A 17,020-nucleotide genomic window follows, 5' to 3' on the forward strand; every position below is an offset into this window, starting at 1 on the left:
AATGCCTGGAACCAAGGTTTTCCAGATAAGGGGTCTTTCTATAATTTGGATCACCATACCTTAAGTCTGCTAAAAAATCATTTAAACATTAAACAATCAAATAGACTTGTTTTGCCACTGTAGGGGACTGAAGATTTAATCTTCATTCGTGTAGTCCCATAGACTTAAAGACAACTAAGCTTGGTCTTAATTTACAGTTGGCAGGGGAAGTTGTTTCCTGGGATTTTCTTGGTAGTGCAGTAACTGGCCAGGAGATTTCATCAATCTAGTCTTGAAAAGGGGAAGCCAACATTTGCTCCGACTTATTGGATCCCTCCTGTTTGAGGAGGTGGATGGTACTTATAACCTGGGCGGAGGTAGGCCCAGTAGGTGTAGATAGTTTAAAGGAGAAGGCAAGTCTAAAATTAAGTAAGCCTTATCAGAAAGGTCTATATAAATACATCAGTAAAAGTGTAAAGTGTAAAGATTTTTGTTTAGTTTTTACTCAAATGGTGGCAGTTACTTCGATAGAGAAACTCCCTTCTGTAATGCATCGTTCAAAGACTCATTCTGAGGTACATGGTTCCCTTTCGGCAGTTACGTCCGCTCAAATAAGAGCGTAGGGAGGTATCCAAATAAGGTGTTGGGGACTTGGTTTGGTTATCTACAGTGAATATTAAGACTAAAATTCCATCTCTTAAGCGGAGGTCCAGGTTTATTGGTCCATATCCTATTGTGGAGATTGTTAACCTTACCTCTGTCTGTCTCAAGCTGCCTGATATGTTTAAGTTATCTAACCTGTTTCATGTTTCCATGTTAAAACCTGCCGTACGGTCCGCCAGCAATCATGTTCTCCTCCAGTGTTGGTAAAGGGTCAGCCTGAATTTTTAGCCCAGAGACTCCTTGACTCTCGCCTTGTGCGAGGTAAGTTACAATACTTAGTACAGTGAAAGGTATACGGTCCTGAGGAAAACTCTTGGGTTTTTGTTTCAGATATTAGGGCTTAACATCTTAGGAAACAGTTCCATCTCAGGTTTCCTAACAAGCCTGGCCCCTCCTCGACGAGGGGGTAATGTAATGGTAGCTTAACCCTGGTGGTCTAATGGCCGGCGGGGACACCTGCCGCATGGTTGTTCCTCCTCTGGTGCCGGTCTCTCCTATGGTGCACGTGGCGCGCACTTCCAGGTTTTACACACCGGCATGATGACGTCATTGCGTATTTGGCGTGAAATTCAAAAGTATTTAAAGGGGCTTTAAATGAAAACAAACAAGGAAAAGTTGTGCTCACCGCTAATTTTTAAAACCATTAGGCGGGGGTGCAATGAGGCTGTGACCACAAAATACATATAGACAAATACAAGAGTCCTCTGCACTCAACCCATTATCAATATATTTAAGACATTGAGACATTTTGTGCTACTGCTACTGAAAAATACCTTACCCTTTAAACAAAACAGGGATTGTTTGTCCATATATTGCAATATATTTAAGCTGAACAACTACGTCACTCATCCCATATCTGGCCAGTTCTATGCTCAATTTTCATCTGATTCGAATTCTATTGCTTCATTTTACATTTTACAAAGGGACTAAGTTTTACCTGCAACTTACTTGCTGCTTTCAAAGTAAAACTCCCAAACTTGGCTGCCCTTTTATTAGACACCAGTGGGATCACCTGACTATAGCTGGGAAGGGTGGGAGCTACAACAAGCTATAGTCAGGTGATCCCACTGGTGTCTAATAAAAGGGCAGCCAAGTTTGGGAGTTTTACTTTGAAAGCAGCAAGTAAGTTGCAGGTAAAACTTAGTCCCTTTGTAAAATGTAAAATGAAGCAATAGAATTCTTAATGAATCAGATGGAAATTGAGTGTAGGACTGGCCAGATATGGGATGACTTTGACGTAGTTGTTCAGCTTAAATATATTGCAATATATGGAGAAACAATCCATGTTTTGTTTAAAGGGTAAGGCATTTTTCAGTAGCAGTAGCACAAAATGTCTCTGTCTTAAATATATTGATAATGGGTTGAGTGCAGAGGACTCTTGTATTTGGCATTAAATGAAAACTCATTGCCTGTTGTTAGGTCTAACTTGATTAGTTCCTGGGTGCTTATTCCTTGTGAATCCTGCTTGTTATACTGGTTTTGCCCCTTGCCTGCCTGCCTGACAATTCTGAACTCTCCAATCCTGACCCTTGCCTGTCTGACCTTGCTTGAATTCTGCCTGTGCCAACCTGGCCTGTCTGACCACGCTATTCCGTTTGGTTACTCCTGAGTTGTGTGGCCTTCCTTCCGAAATCCTTGGTAAACAACGTGCCCCTTTGCTCGTCCAGAACTCTTTCTTGGCTCCACTCTTATTAAGACCTGGCGGCAATCCGATTAGCGGAGGGCTCCTCCCGAATGAAAGGCGGCTGCTACAGGCGGAAGCAGAGCCGAGACCAGGGAGCCAAGCACTTGTTCTGGATTTAGGGTGCCAATCGTGACAGTGGCCCTACTAAAATATATAATTCCTTTACCCTTGTCTGGCAATCCCAAATACTGTATAATGTACATTTTCTGAGCTATTCTACAAGCCATGTTCAACTTGTTCAACATCTTTCTTAGCGTGCCTTTTACTCTGGGTCCCAAAAGAAACTACTTTTTAGTTCTTCATTTATCTCCCAAACCAGCTTATATCTTGGACCTCAACCACATGATAAGGATTTCCATGATGCAATGGAAAAGTTATGTGGAGCCCCATTCTGTATAATGTCTGTTGTTCTTGTAATACTATTTATATGTATATTCAGATTTTTTTCAAATCCTAAGGTAAGGCTACTGCTGTACTATTTGCGTGAATTAAAATAAAAATATTTGCAACTCAACATTTCAATAAACAAATGGAATCAGATTCATCATGTTTATGTCTTTGGAGAGGAAATACTCAGACCCTTGCTTATAGTTCAAGCATGCTTATAGGTGCGGAGAACATCCATGAGAGCAACCTATGCCCCTCACATATGCACATCAGCATTTAGAAAAATGGGAAATGGATGTTTTGGTTAATGCTTGTGAACATTGTGTTTTTGGAAAGTCAATGAGTCTAATATAATAATATATTAATAATGAGTTTTATTTTAAGGTTGTTGGTGGCAAAACATCTGTCAAGACCCAGAGGAAGTACTGAATTACACAAATTGATGTCATGTGATCTGATCCATTAAAAACATATTAAAACAATAGAAAAGAAAGAAAGAAAGAAAGAAAGAAAGAAAGAAAGAAAGAAAGAAAGAAAGAAAGAAAGAAAGAAAGAAAGCCAGTGCAATGCTGAGGCACCTGTAGATACCATGGAAGGAATGCTTATCTGTAATCCATAATGGAGTGACAGGTTCCAAAGAGCTAAAGGCCCCATCTGGGAGCTGTGGTATTGACCTACTTTGGATCAATATATTGTCAGTGAGTCAAAGAGCATCTTTATCTGTTAGATGTTGAAGTCTTTACTCCTTTCTGAATGCAACTGCCACAAAGCTTGTTTTTTTCCTATTCCATATTAACTACTGTAGTGTCTTCTGAATCATAGAGTTTTGTGAGCCCAGATACATCTGCTGTACTATTTTTTTGGTAATAAAGATTTTGTTGCAGAGAACCTCCATTGACAAGTGTTCTGTGGGTGCTGCCTAGTTAGACTGTCTTTCTTTGTATGTCCCTAAAAACTCTGCCACATATAAAACATTAGGACATTTGTCTTTTGTACAGATCTGTAGTTGATTTGGTTGTTAATGTGGACTTCCAAGAATGGTCCATCCAAACTTTTGAGGAAGTACCAATGGTTTCCTGCCAGGCAGATCATGGATACGTGCATAATATTCTCATACCAGTGCTAGTTATGAGGTTATATGGGGAACCATCTTTGTTGGTGCAGAGAACCTCCATGGTTGAGTATTCTGCTGGTGCTGCCTAGTTAGACTGTCTTTCTTTGTAGGCCCCTGGAGACACTGCCACATATAAGGCATTTGGCCATGTATCTTTTCTAGAAATCTTTAGTTGATTTGGTTGTTGATATGGGCTTCAAGGAATGGTCCATCCAAACTTTGAGGAAGCACAAGTAGCTTCCATCCTGGCAGATCATAGATATGTGCATAGTATACTTATACCAGTCCGAGTTATGATCTTCTATGGATTCTCAACACAAATGTCATCTGTGAAGAAACCATACAGTGTATCTATCTTTTTTTAAACTAAGTACAGAACTGAATGCATTATTCACTGTATTGTATAATTTCCTGGATGCTTAAGTGACACCAGTGGTAAATGTGTAAAAAGGGTAAAAAAAAAAAAACCTGAAGAATGGTGAACTTTACTAAGCTTTACTAAGGTTTATCTGTGAATTCAAAGATAGTGATGGATGAATCTGACCCATTTCTTTTTGCAGAAAATTTGCTAAACAGCGAAAATTCGGCGATATACATTACAATCTATGGGCGATAACTTTTTTGGACTGGCGACACATTGCGATACAAATTCTTGACATGCCACAACTTTTTTCACCCATTAGACTTTATGGGTGTTATTTTCACGACAACATTGGCGAAAAATTTCGCTCATCACTATTTATAGATAATTTATTATTTTTCCAACTTTTGAAGGTTCAAGGTTTTTATTGCTCCAAGAAAGAATTATACACACTTTGAAACCTCTGGCTCGCACTTTGTTTGATAGCCATGGAACACAATAGTCCAGCATTCTTATTAAATGTCCCAGAGTAGCTCATACTATCTGAAGGTTCCTAAACAGCACTCAGTTCCCTATGTGGTTTTCTGGCTGACCTTACAGTTGGTCTTGGTATGCTGGTAATTTTAACGTCGTATGGCTATTGTTGAGTTGAGAGTTTGACATATTTTTCTTGGCTTATATATACAGTATTACTTTGGTGGCAGCATCTATGTTGTAAGTTTTCATAACAATGGTTCAACAATTGTACGTATCTAAAGACTTTGTTTGGAGCCTGCGTCTTTGTGTGTAGGGGGAAATAATGAGGTTCCAGATCTGTAGTCATATTTTATTGATGGGCAGCCCATGGGCTTCAATTTTGGTGGATTATAGCCTGAGGGTTGTGTAGTTGTCTAGTTATTGTTCCTGTATAATGAAGTAAACATCTATTAAGAAATTCATCCGCATCTTTTTAGGTTTACATATACTTCATTTCGCCATAGAGTTAATAAAGTCACAAACTGTTATTTATTGTCAAAACTTTTCAGTCAGAACCGTTCTTATGAGATATGATGGGAATTTTCCAATCACATTCATCTAGGAGGAATCTCAAAACAAAGTCATAAAAAGCAAATAGAATTCACTGAGGAGACTGTAAAAACGCATTAAAACACTCTCCGTGGTCAAATAACCCAACACAGTATGTTTGGCTGTTTGGTCATAAGCCATTAAATGCAGACACAACTGACAATATATTTTTAAGCATTCAGCTAATCCCTGCTCTCATGTGATGACAAAACAGTTTGCAGCCTGGGGCACATAGACAAAGCATCTTCTAACTTAGGTTTATGTTCTGCAAAAGTTGTGCTTGGTGGAAACAGAATCAGAATCGTAGCCTCTTTAGGCTATAACAGGGAAAGAGTGTTAATAACATTCCTATAGTTTGCTTAGGATCCTTTGATATAAAGTAAATAAAGTTATAAATCTGCTGGCCAGTTCATTACTGACTATGATTCTGATAACAGCATAATGTTTATTGCCAGCAAAAAAAATAAGAGGCAAAATGATTTCAATTCAGTCTTCATTCCCAATAACAATATACCTCCAACTTAATACGCTGAGGAACAGCGTGGCCTTTTTAAACACGGTGTAAAAGAACTCTATAATGCTGAACTAGGATTAGGACAACCATAGTAAAGGGCAATTCCACTTGTGAATTCATTGACCCATATCTTGAGGAGAGATCTATCCTCATAGGTATAACCAAATACATCCAGAAAGGAATACGGAAAACACCCAGAGATTTTGGTTCTTTACCAGTAAATAGTGTCTTTATTAGATTAAACCCTTAAAGTTTGGGCGCTATGGGGCCTGTAATTTAAGTAGGGTGAAAGGCTCCTCTTCCTGGGACCACTGATGACCTTTAAAATGCCCTAGTGTAGCCAATAGGTGGCAGTTTAAAATAATATATATTTGGAAGTCATGTGGTTCAGAGGGCTTTTTGTCAAGGATCTCCTGACAGGTGGATGGTGTCAGGAGCACCCGATGGCATTCCTGTACACGGCGGCGTCATGTCTAAGATGGCGACGCCCATGACACACGTAGGCCGACGCTGGCACCTTGACGCTGGCGCAGTTGAAAATAAAAGGACTTCCAGGTCACAAGTTCAATGCTCGGTAGGGGTTAAGTCCAAGTTTGCGGTAGCCAAAGGGGTCAGGCAAGAGTTTAATAAGGCAGGCAGCAAGGATCAGAATCAGGGTCTAGCAGAAGGTCAGGAATCCAGGAAACAACAATTTAGGAATTTAGGAACCCAGGAATACAAGTCAGCAATTCCTATAATCGGGCATTGAACCCATGACCTGGTAGTCCTTTTATTTTCGTGCCGGGCGCTTGACGCCATTGCATTGTGCTGGACGTGAAGCTGCCAGAGACAGGAGCACCATCAGGTGCTCCTGACAGATGGGGATCAACAGTGGAGCCCCAGACAAGTAGCGGATCTAGTGGATGTTGAATTATCTTCTATTATAGGCCTCTCTAGGAAAGAAATATACTGTAGGCTCAGGGCTATTTAGTGGAGCATTTTTGGACTCCACCAAGGTGTGTTAAAGGGGCTAGATTACCTGTGGCATTGTTGCCCATGCAAGGTGTATCAGTGTGTAGGATCAGGGCTTAGATAGATCTACCTGGGGTCCATTTGAAGAGAAGTCCCAAAAAAAGGGGAGAGTGCATTGATTGTTTTCACTGTTCTATAGATGTGACTGCTGTTTTCACAGTGCTGAATCATGAGTATATATTGACTGTTTTATATTTGGAACTCTACATTATTCTGTGACTTCCTTTGTGGATTGCTCTCAAAAAAACTGTTTCTGGTTTAGTGATAACTGGCACACATTTATGGGAAAAGATAGATTGCAGTTTAACAACACCCTCACCCAAAACAAGCAAGGGCTCATGCCTGGGACAGAGAATTTCAGTTGGGCAAATATTGGCAAAGCAGTCATAGTAACTCTTAATTTCTATTCTATAAAGTATCAATAATGACAACCAGCAAGGCCTTGCGAAGGATTATGCACTATTGCATTCATTCAGTAATGCTGTATCAGTACTATACTGAAATTATTGGGATAGACAAATATTAAAACCATTTTACCAGCAAAGTTCTTCACTAATGAGTTCAAGACAGACCTAACAGGATAACCACTATCAATTAGGCTGAAAAAAAAGAAAGTAGATTTGCCCCAGAGCTCTTGATCTTTGCCTTTTCCATTAACAAATCAATGTAGCCTTTTTAAATTATTTATAAAAACTCGCAAGGATAAGGGGAGGAACTCAACAGGAACAAGAGGATCTCCAAAAAAAATTATAAGAATACCAGTCTAACTCAGCCACAAACTAGCACTAATTTCACTAGGGGTTAATTACAAATGCAAGTACAGTTTGCAAGGAGAAATTTTGGGTGCAACTTGGTAAGTTTTTTCTATATAATGCAACATGTTCCATATAATTCCAGCTCCAAGTTGCACCCACTGTAGGAACCCTGGAGCTCCAGGGTTACCAATCACAAATAATTGATAGGTGCAATTATGTATTATTCATCAGCAGAGGCAGGATGAATTGCATCAATATGTCCACTCTCCTACTGTCCATTGCTAAGGGCACTCTGAGATACATTGGAACAGTCAGTGTATCAGGAGGAGGTTTACCTCTTTTCACTGTGCAAGTAGTCATCAAAAGAAACTCAGGGGCTTCTGTGTGGAATTTTAATACTTTCAAGTTAAGAGATAAAATATCTGTCCGTTCATGTTCTATCAACAGTCAATCACTGCTCTTTTTATTATTTTATTCTGAATAAAAATGCCAATAATGTGTGGCTAAAGTCAACAATATAGTGTAAATGTAAAGCCTTATAGACAAGGAGGCCAAGTCTTGTTTTGATTCATTATGAGATCTATGAATGTCTCATCTTGATTATGCAGGAAAACATTAGGCAACAATTCAGTGAATTTTAATCATAAAATAAAAATGTGCACTATACATTTGCCTGAAGCAATCCGTAAGTAGTGAAATTATGGTGGAAAATGTTTTCCTTTATTCTAATAAAGGTACTTTTTTATGTTTTCATGAGAAATCCATCCCCTTGTACTCAAGATATTAGATATTATTATTTTCTTTCTGCGAACAAAACCAGTCCAAGCTAAACTCATTATTCTCAGGGGTTGACAAAAATTCGAGTATTTGGCCCGATTTCAAAAAATCATGGCAAAAAAAAATGATCCATTGAAAAATCTCCAAACTTTGAATGAATTTAGTTTTTGAGTAAAAAGGTCAATCTGTGGTGTATTTTCAACATTTTTGAAGTTTTTTTCAAAATTTTAAATTTTGCAGACCCATTGAAACAATTGGAACAAAACAATAAAATTTTATTGATATTGCGTATTTTTACCACTACTTAACTGATTTCTGATTCAAGTATTTTGAAAAATATGTTAGCAATCTAGAAAATATAATGTAGAGCATTTAGTGCCTGGAGATGCCTGTGGCTGAAATCACAATGAGAGAAAGAGACATGAAGACTTAGCTGAGGGAGAAAATGAGGACTTATTGGAAAATATCATCCATAACAAAAGTTTTTCTATTGAGATACATATAATATGATGGAGGCACACCTACACCCAATCGGTTTTTGTAAAATGGGATAAAGGGAGTTGATTTGGGTTGGAGGTTTTAGGAAACACTACATAACCTCCAGTCTTCTTTTTCTCCTCTGCACTAGGGGAAGCTAAACAGAGATATTCTTACAGCCACCTATCATGCTGTCTGTCTGCAGTTAATTAAAGCTCATGTAACCCTATTTTGGCCCAGAACTAGGTTCTAACTTAGCTGGTATAAGCATCTGTAACAATAGACTCCGCATTGTTGAGTATTTATACAGCTCAGCTGCACAAATCAGGAATTAGGATGCTAGAGGTTCTAAAACATGAAAAATGTGTTAATTTAGTATACAATGATAAGTACTCATGTACTACACAGTAGGTAGATGGGTTGCAGCAATATTCAAATGCAGAGCTTGAGATGGCTTGGTAGGCTTAAGAAACTTATTTATGGAAAACCAGCTTGTTCAGATCGCCTCCAGTGGAAACCCTAGGGAGTAGATACTAACTAGTCCCTTTGCAAACTGTGGTCCCTTAATATTAAGGCCAGTAATAGCTTGGGAGAGCAACATCCATGTGGTACCAGGCCAACATAAATTCCAGCCTTTTTTATACATCCAAGGTTCATGAATTCTACATTCTTGAAGGTGAAAAAGAAGAGAAAGAAGAAGGCCTACCTGGCATGGCAGGGAATGTTGACCTGTATACAAACATCCTCAAGGGAATCTAGGGAAACTGCTGAGGTAATGTGGGCACAAATGTCCAGCAACAATTTGGAAGATACTAGACGCAGTTGCCCTCTAGGGAGTTGAGCATCAAAGGAGACTTTCCAAATGCAAATGCCTTCAAGTATTGTATGTAGTATGATAAAAATGCCCTGTAGGAAATCTAGAATATATTACAAAGCCCTGAATGCAACTATCTTCAAGCTAATCCAGTCCTTTCTCAGGTTCATGGGTTCCTGCAACAGCATATTATCTTGTTGGTGTTAGCCAGTTTTCTAGTTCCATGCACCTTTAGACACCTCCATTTCCATGTTACCATTTTTAAGGACATGTATTGCTCAATAGGCCATTGTTAGAACTCATCATGGTGAGTTATAATACTACTGGTAGAACATATTCTATGTGCATACTAATGTAGGGACCTTTAGGTTTGGGATGTCCCTATGGCTTTAAATCCCTACATTTCATTATCTCCCTAGTTGCTGGGCAGATGCACATGGATCTAGTCACTTAATTTACATATTTCAGTTACCTACAGACCTATGAGCACTTCCTGCCACACTTTCACTGAGTGTCTGGTTAGGGGTGGATCTTCTCTTTGGCCTTTGGTTGTTGATCCAGCTGTATCTGTTCCAATGAGCCTAGATTCAACATGGCCCAGTAAAGCTGTTCTGTCTTAGAGGGACGTGTACCTCTAGTGAAAGTCTGGGTGCAGGGACCCCATGAACAAGGATTAGCCAGAGACAGGTTAATGCTTTATTAGCACTTTCTAGGAAAGTGAGATAGAGAGGTTAAATAGCACAAGCAGCCTGTGCTCCAACCAGGATTGTAGTAGGGAGTAACTCTCCCCTAGGCTCTGCGTCTGCCTAAAGTGAAAGGTTCGCAGCTGGATAGGGAATCAGATTTATTCTCCCTGATCATTCCACTGTATGGAATCCGGACCATGATGGGTCATTCCAACTTAGAGGTGCACCTTAAACTTCCCTAGCTGCTTCCACATGATGTCACATTATACTACCTTTGCTGAACTGTCCTGGATTATTTACCCTCTACTATACATGCCTCTGAGGATCTGGGAGTATAATCCTGTAGTCTTGGACAAATAAACATTTTTGTTGCTGCAAGGACCTCCTGTCATTTTTTATACCCCTTGTTTCATCTCTGCAACATGTTTCCCTATAATGATTTGCTGTTAGTCTAGGTCTGTATCATTTTCAAGTTCCTTTGGGCTGTTCCTGCCTCAAACTGACTTCTACATTCCAGCTTCAATGTCTTTGAATAAGGACACATTCCTTCTGGAAATTTACTGATTGGCAGATTTCCTTCCTAACATTTCATACTAGAGTGCTTGAACCAGAGTCTTTAACTTATGGATACAGGCAAACAAGGTTCCAATTCATTTTGCCTTTTCCCCTAAGATCTCATTTTCGTATGACCCCCCCCCCCCGACACACACACAGACACACACACATTTGCTAAATGAACAATTCTCAAAAGCTTCCACCTAAGATATGGGCTCTTATTGTCTCTCATACTGAGCTGAGTTTTATCTTTTCATGAGCAGTTTCTACTTCTACTGTGCTCAACTTGTCAAGTCTATCCAACATGAGGTCTACACACTATTTAATGACATTCATTGTGTTATCTCGTGTTATTGTGGAATCTCTGTGACCCAAGTAGGGTGAAGAACGAGGTCGCCCACATGGGGTCCCTTACTCTGACTCAAACTTTCAGTATATGTTCCATGCCAGACTCTGGAAACTCTATTCTCTCATCTTGGAGAACAAACTCCCCTGCTTTTAAACCCATAATGGAGGAGGAGCCATGTGTTTCTTTCATACACCAAGACTCAATATCTGATTTCTTTTCCCCCAGGGAAACAACTATTCCTAAAAGAAGATCTCTACACACAAACAGGGGTTTTATTGTGGTAAATGGAATAACAAGTTAATGTAAGGTAAATCCATATACCCCCAAGTCAACCCTCCTTTTCCCAACATTGCAAATTCTTTCTCGGGACATATACAACTGTTTTATTTTGATTGGCATATCCCTTTAAGAATTTAATCCACTGAGTCGCTTTATGATTGTCCAGTATCTGTGGGACGAGTCCTGCCCTGGAAACATATGTTCAAACTTACAAGTATTAACCAACACCTTATAATTGATACCGTTTGCTGAGATATGCATTTTGTACGTCTGTTGAATTATTCAGGATTTTGCTTCCTAGGGCAAAAAAACAGCAAGAAAATAAAAACATAATTATAACTGCAGCAAAGGTCTAAAGGACAAAAAAAGTCATAAATTCCTAATGCGTTTCATATTAAGGCTTGTTTGCCGAATACTCTTATCACATTACCTTGAATCGACGCGGTTAAAAATACACCGCTAGCCGGTTAAGCACAAAAGAAATGGGAGAAGTGTTAATTTTTAAGCAAGTTTGACAAAGATTGAGTTTCATATGACAAATGTGATCAGCGAGACAGGACTCAGCGGCCGGGAAAAGTTTAAACATTAACAAATTCTGTCAGGCTGTTGACACAATCATGGCAGACATTTCCCAAGATACAGAGATGACTGCTGGCATTTGTCAACAATTCTGTCACGGTAACGGCAATAAGGCCACATCTAGGAAAGTGACAGTTTGGGCTTCATGATCCCCAGAGCAATCGCCCAGGTGTTCAGAAGAACTATAGGAAAACCCACATTTCTGCATTGTCATTTGTATATATATCGGGGGAGGAAAAAAAAAAAACAGAGCGAGGAAATGAACTGTCACTCCAATTCCCATGATGCCGTGCTGCTTAGCATAACTGTACTGTGCAGTCCAGGGTCCACTGGTCCCGCGGTCTGACAGATAATTAAGAAAGCTCTTGCTAGATGTCTATTGTTCCTGATTTGCATTTTAGCCAGAGGCGACTGGTAATAAAAAAAACTACATGATGGGGAGATGGTAAGAAGCCAATTAGTCAGATGGATGGACGGCTGACTGACAGCTCTCTAGTACGGCTGCTTTATTTTTTTTCCTTGCTACATAGCTTTGCCGTTTTCCGACAAGAAGTAACTTTTATAGCTTGGAAGAAACTCTCCATATAATGCAATTTTTTTTTTGGCCAAAAACCTATATTTTCCTTGAATAAACACAAATCCCGTCAGCTCCAATGTTCATCAAAGACATTTTTCAAAGGGATCTGCTTACATTATACTTACAGATGTGCCACACAAAGGCAGAGAAATAGGCGCCAAACTGATTCGCTCTTGTAGGAAAATAGGAGATTTTACAGGAACGCTCGGATAAAAAGAATGAGTGACGGTAGGACATGAGCCAGGTCCAAAGATTACGACGATTTACATTTTTTTTTGGGTGAACTACAGTACATATTTGACTTTGCTATAGATTTATTATGTAAGGACTTGGACTGTATTTATCAAAATTTAAAAAATAAAATAAAAATGTTTTTATGTAAGGACTTGGACTGTGTTTATCAAAATTTTAAAAATAAAATAAAAATGTATTATGTAAGGACTTGGACTGTGTTTATCAAAATTTAAAAAAGAAAATAAAAATGTATTATGTAAGGACTTAGACTGTGTTTATCAAAATGTAAAAAAGAAAATAAAAATAAATTCAGCTTTTGATAATTATGTTTCATAATAATTGCAATTTTTTTTGGCGTATACATAATTTAATAACATTTTTCTGATTTTTTAAAAATAAAAGAGTAGGGAAAAAATGTGTTTTTTAACTCAAAGGGGGGGTTATTTATTAAAGTCTGATTGACAAAAATTTTTGGTGGAAAAATAAAAACTCAAATTTTTCCAGATTTATTATACCACAAGGATGGAAAAGTCTGAATCCAAAAATCTAGCATCTCAGACATACAGAGATTGTTTATAAGTCAATGGGAGAGGTCCCTATTCTATCTGAAATTTTCTGTGGTCTGCGCTAGAATTAGAGCAAAAATTCAACAGTTTCATTTTTTTCAGGTAAAAATCCCAAAAATTATTTTAGTGGAGAAGCCTGAAAAAATTTTTGCTCAATTTTTTTATGTTTGTCCCCAATCCAATTAAATGATGCTTTTTTAATAATAAATAAGCTCCAATCCTGGATTCTAGTTTGGTCAGAAGTTTTTTATTAAAATACTCGAAAGAATTCGGATTTTGATAAATATGCCATCAAATGTAGTTTTTAAACATATAATTTAATTTGGTTTTTAAAAAAGGCTCTTCAACACTCGCATCTGAGGAATGGTTTGTTCCAAGTCCCGAACACATTTTATGGAGACTATGGAACTATGAAGAATTTTTTTTTTTAAATACAGTTTGGCATAAGAATAATAATAAAAAGGACACACAAGTAAGAAAACACACAGTTAAAAAAGGAGGGTCCTCCCATGTGAAGAATGTTTTTTCCAAGAAGTGTACACATTTTTGCAAAAATAATGGATACTTTTTACTTTTTCTAATAAAATCTGGGATGAGAATAATCATAAACAGGGAGCAAAGTAAGAAAACGAAGTTTAAAAAAGCAAATTTGTTATGTTTTAAAGGGATACTGCTGTCATGTCTAGGGGCTGATATTCTGAAATACTTTAGATTAGTGATCCTCAACCAGTGGTTCACAAGCAACATGTTCCTCACCAACCTCTTGGATGTTGCTTCCAGTGGCCTCAAAGCAGGAGCTTATTTTTGAATTCCTGATTTGGAGGCAAGTTTAGTTGCATAAAAACCAGGTGTACTGCCAAACAGAGACTCCTGTAGGCTGCCAGTCCACATAGGGGCCACCAAATAGCCAATCACAGCCCTTATTTGGCACCTCCAGGAACATTTTGGATGCTTGTGTTGCTCCCCAACTCACTTTACATTTGAACATGGCTCATGGGTAAATAAAGATAGGGGCTCCTGATTTAGATACATTAAAATTCCCATCATTTGAAGGAGCCATTTATCAATATTCCTATTCCAACTGGGAAACACCATCGTTCTTCTCATTTGATGGTGCCATTGGTGTGTGCGAGGGTCGACTGTAACATCACACCAAGTGACACTTCTATGACCGTCCAGGCGCTTTTACCATTATTGTGGGGGTAAATGTATATGGTTCCCACATTAGTGCACTAGGAACAAGAATGGATTACTTGGTGGCTTAACATCTCCCATATTTAATGGATGTATAGCTTTATTTTTTTATTTCTTCATTGTGTTTCCCTAATAGAAATATTAACCTGTATTTATAATTGCAATGGGTCAGCAGATTTCCTTACATTCACCAGCAGTCATATTGGGCTGCCCAACTCCTGAGCATTAGCAAAGCTCACCCATGATGCCATCAAGCTGTGCCTTTGGTGGGGGACTAATCTTATTGGATTGGTAAGGCACAATAGTCTGCAGTATACTGGGAGCCCCAGGGAACATCTAGAAAAGAAGAAGGAGCCAAAAGAAAGGGCCACCTGATGTTATAAAGGACTGTTTGTAGCCTCTTCCATTTAGAGATATTGCTGGGTGGAACCTGCTGAGCTCAGCCAAGAGGTGAGTGTTATAGTATTTTATTTCCTAGTATCCATGAGTCGTATACCTCAGCACCCATTAGGTAGAGTCACTGGGCTATTAAGTCCTCAGTTTCCCAGTCTCTGCCACCAATACCATGGAAGGTTCCCGAGCTTCCCTGGCCTCCACTTTCCCTTTCATAGACCTCATATTTAGATATTTACTTATGAAAAACAATTGCAAAGGGTTGGTTGTGTAGAAACCCAGCAGAGCATGGTACCAATGGAGACAAGACCAGGTTCAGTTTAGGTTGTGCATAGATATTAGAGATGTGATATAAGGCAAAACATGTTCACAACCTTATATAAAGTGACTTGTGTGACTTGTATCACATAATTTTTACTAAAGTTTTTATTGAGCTGTCCCTATGGGAATCAAATCACTTCTTCACTAAAAGTGCCTGACCAAAAGAACTTTCTATGGGAGCACTGCTCTACCATCTCACCTCAGTTCCTCATGGGTTCCTTACTCAGTCCTGGGCAAGTCCATGTTGCCATTTTCATTCTACTATAATGAATATGCACCAGTCTAGTACTGTGCTAACAATCCATGGGAAATTGAAGCAAGATGTTTCCATGGGTATTACCCCTGCCAGAGTTTTGCCCAAGTTAAGTCTAAACATAGTGGCACCCCCCAGTGACCTTGCCTTTCATTGCCGTTTAAGCACTTCTTTAATTTGAGGAATGATGTTACCTCCCAACATAAGAAACATATATTAATGTATTTTTTTTTACAGTGTACTATGAATGAAATTACATGTATCATTTTAACCTTGAGACTGGCAGAAATACTGTAATACTTTTTCTAATTGGTAGAAATCTTTTGTCAGATCCATATGAGCGAGTGTAGTACAAGATTGAGATTTAGGAATTCAATACGCAGCGTAACATTGCACAGCACATGTATATTAACTATATTATTTAAATGTATATTGCGGTGGAAATGAAGAGCAGATAGAGATATTGTTTCAGCTTCCTAGCAGCCATTGTTACCTGTGCAGGAGCCTCAAGGGCTGATCATCTGCTACAATACAGTGTATGGCAAGCAGCAACCGGGATGAAATAGCCGCACACAACTGCTTCTGCCCAATGTGATATAACAGAACTGTATCACTGCTTGTCAGGTACAGGGATCCAGCCTTAAGGCCTTCAGTGCCGACATCTCAGGCTGCAGTTGGAAATGGTTAGATAGATAGATAGATAGATAGATAGATAGATAGATAGATAGATAGATAGATAATAGATAGATAGATAGATAGATGATAGATAGATAGAGAGATATATGATGATAGATAGATAGATAGATAGATAGATAGATAGATAGATAGATAGATAGATAGATAGATGATAGATAGATAGATAGATAGATAGACAGATTGAGAGAGAGAGAGAGAGAGAGAGAGAGAGAGAGAGAGAGAGAGAGAGAGAGACAGAGAGAGACAGAGAGAGACAGAGAGACAGAGAGAGACAGAGAGAGACAGAGATATAGATAATATAAGATAGATAAATACATGATAGATGGGGTGGATAGATAGACAGACAGACAGACAAACAGAAAAATAGATAGACAGATGATAGATACACAAGAGATAAATAGAAGATTATTTTGATAAAAAGAGGGATAAATAAATAGATTATATAGACAGATATGGATAGATAGATAGATGATAGATAGATAGATAGATAGATAGATAGATAGATAGATAGATAGATAGATAGATAGATAAATGATAGATAGATAGATAGATAGATGATTGCTAGATAGATAGATGATAGATAGATAGATAGATAGATAGATAGATAGATAGATAGATAGATAATAGATAGATAGATAGATAGATAGATAGATAGATAGATAGATAATAGATAGATAGATAGATAGATAGATAGATAGATGGATAATGGATTAGGATATATTACACTTATTGCAACA

This window comes from Xenopus laevis, chromosome 5S (genome assembly GCF_017654675.1).
Source record: "Xenopus laevis strain J_2021 chromosome 5S, Xenopus_laevis_v10.1, whole genome shotgun sequence".
NCBI lineage: Eukaryota > Metazoa > Chordata > Amphibia > Anura > Pipidae > Xenopus > Xenopus laevis.